Genomic DNA, 2,742 nt, shown 5'->3' with positions numbered 1-2,742 from the left:
GGGAGGCGGTAGTAGGGGAATGGATTGGGTGAGGTAAAACTCTTTAAAATTGAAATATTTTTCAAAAATAAATTTTAAAGTTTTTATTTATTTGTATGATTGGGGGCGGGGTGGTTTTGAGTAGTGATAAAAATATGTTTGAAATTTAAATTTTTTCTTTTTTGTAATTGGTAGGGTACGGTACTGGTAACAATCCAAAGTTAGTAACTAGATTAGTCTGATATCTATAAGGAAAATCATTGTTGGTAGCTATACATATCATCTGTGCTAAAACATAAATAGAAAATCACATTATTGTAAGAATGACACACTAAAAAGCAAGTATAAACCAGAAACTTCTGTTGTCTTATTCAAGATGAAGTATTTTCCCTTATAAAATAAACCTCTAGTATACAGTCCTATGTTGCTCGGACTCTTCATAAATGTCGACGGGTGCGTGTCGAATTCGCCAAAAGTAGTGTATTTTTGGAGAATTTGAGACGGGTGCGGCATCAAAAGTGGAGAATCCGTACAACTAAGGTATTCATGCTAGACTCGCTCGGTACATCTTGAGGATCCTGATTTGTACCTCAAACACATAACTACTGGTTGACATGTCAAGTTCTGGTCTGCTTCACTCTGTGTTGAGCTGATTTTTGAGGCATAATTTCCATCAATTGGCCAAGTCATTGGAAGTATAAAATTTCTACAGAAAAAGAACTTGTGAAGTCAGAACATCAATGATCCCAAGGTGTTAATATTTTTATGAACATACAAAGATAGCAATTCAGATGAGAGGAAGAACTAAGATGAGTCTTACCGCTCCACATGCTAGCATTTGCAAAGATTCATCATGTACACAGCATAGTTACCAAAACGGATGTCAAGGTCCTTTACCAAGTTTGGTATTTGAAATACTGGTAAAATATCCCAGAATCTTAGTACTTGGAAGTATAAGGAATTCTCTAACAGAACATCGATGGTCCAAATTAACTTAAGGTGCCTGACACTGTAGATCTCCAATAGTTTACACGAACTCCCATTACTGTAGCTGAGCATGCTGTGCTTTTCTGATGTACGCCAACCACTTGAAAGTTTCACCAAAAGTGAGATCACTTCTTTACAGATCTCGGCATCCGTAATTCTGGCCATCGATTTTGAGAAATTATCGCCGAAGAGAATCTGTTAGTTTATAACAGCAGGGAATCTGTTATTTCTCCAAATTGCAAACGAAACAACAGAACCATAAGGGAAAATGCACAAATATCCCCTTAACCTACGCCCGAAATTTCAGAGACACACTTATACTATACTAAGGTCCTATTACCCTCCTAAACTTATTTTATAAGTAATTTTCTACCCCTTTTTGGCCTATGTGGCACTAGCTTAAAAAAAAGTCAATGAGCGTTGGGCCCACAATATAGTGTCGCGTAGGTCAAAAAGAGATAAAAAATTATTAATAAAATAAGTTCAGGGGGCTAACAAGACCTTAGTATAACATAAATGTGTCTCTAAGATTTCGCGCATAGGTTGAGGGGGTACTTGTGCATTATCCCGAACCATAATAATAACAACATACCCGATGTAACCCACAAGTGGGGCCAGTGAAGGTAGAAGATCCTTACCTCTACCTAGTAGTGATAGAGAGGTTGCTTAAATAAATCATTTCCAAACAGTTTTAAGAAGGAAATACAGAGGAGAGCAGTAACAACAACAAAACAATGTGAAACAGAGAGCAGTACACAACATACAAAATAAGAAGAACAGAAACAACAATGAAATAATGTAATAGCGAAGAAGAAAAAAGAATAGGTGATAACTGAAACGGAAGACCAAGAAATTATGAGAATAGTGGTAAGAAAAAACAAAAATGATAGAACAAGCATTCAAAAGAAAGAATAGCAAGCACCAGTAGTACTTTCGATATAAACGGCTTAGTAGCAAAATAAAATTTAGCAAATCTGTTTTTTTGGCCATCAAGATTCAAGAAACAATCATGTGAAAAATGATTTTTACCAATGATTTAGACAATTTCCTTAATTAAGGATACTCTAGTTCAACATGCTACCTTCTCGATGTAATTTGGTAGACAAGGCTGGTTCAGATTGAGACGTCCACCTCCTGTCTGGGGCTTAGTTGCTAGCATATGTGAAGGAATATTGATTGTATTGAAGTGTTGACCTAATAAGGGAATACATGGGAGATATATATAGGAGATATAGGAAGGAGTACTAATCCTAATAGGACTAGGATTAAGGAGTACTAATCCTAATAGGACTAGGATTAGTACACAGTAAATACTAATATTATTTAATACTATTATTTAATACTATCTGTTATTATACCCCCTCAAGCTGAGCTGAGCGGAAGCGAACGGAAGCTTGGAACTGAGGTAATCGTGCTGTCGACTCGGGAGAGGCTTGGTGAGAATATCAGCCGGTTGTTCTTCAGTGGGTACATACTACACAGTCATGGTGCCGGCCTGAACTTCATCGCGAACAAAGAGACAATCGGTATCAACATGCTTCATTCTGATGTGTAGGACGGAATTCTTGGCCACACAGATGGTTGATTTGTTGTCACAATAGAGAGCAGGAACAGTGTGAGTGGCGCGGAGTTCGCGAAGAATATATGTGACCCACATGGTCTCAGCAGCAAGAAGAGCAAGGGCGCGGTATTCAGCTTCAGTCGAGGACCGAGAGACCTTGGGTTGTTTTTTTGTACACCAGGAGATCAGGTTCGGCCCCAAAAAAATGAGAAACC

The 2,742-nt window shown here is 37.8% G+C and overlaps 1 pseudogene; it reads right to left on the bottom strand.

Moving 5' to 3' along the window:
* Positions 1–249: 249 nt before the first annotated feature.
* LOC107021996 overlaps positions 250–2,742 on the bottom strand; it is an 8,669-nt pseudogene continuing 6,176 nt past the window's right edge.

The sequence above is a fragment of the Solanum pennellii genome, chromosome 6 (assembly GCF_001406875.1).
Source record: "Solanum pennellii chromosome 6, SPENNV200".
Classification (NCBI taxonomy): domain Eukaryota; kingdom Viridiplantae; phylum Streptophyta; class Magnoliopsida; order Solanales; family Solanaceae; genus Solanum; species Solanum pennellii.
Note: the sequence above shows the minus strand (reverse complement) of the source record. Positions and strands in the feature narration are given on the sequence as shown.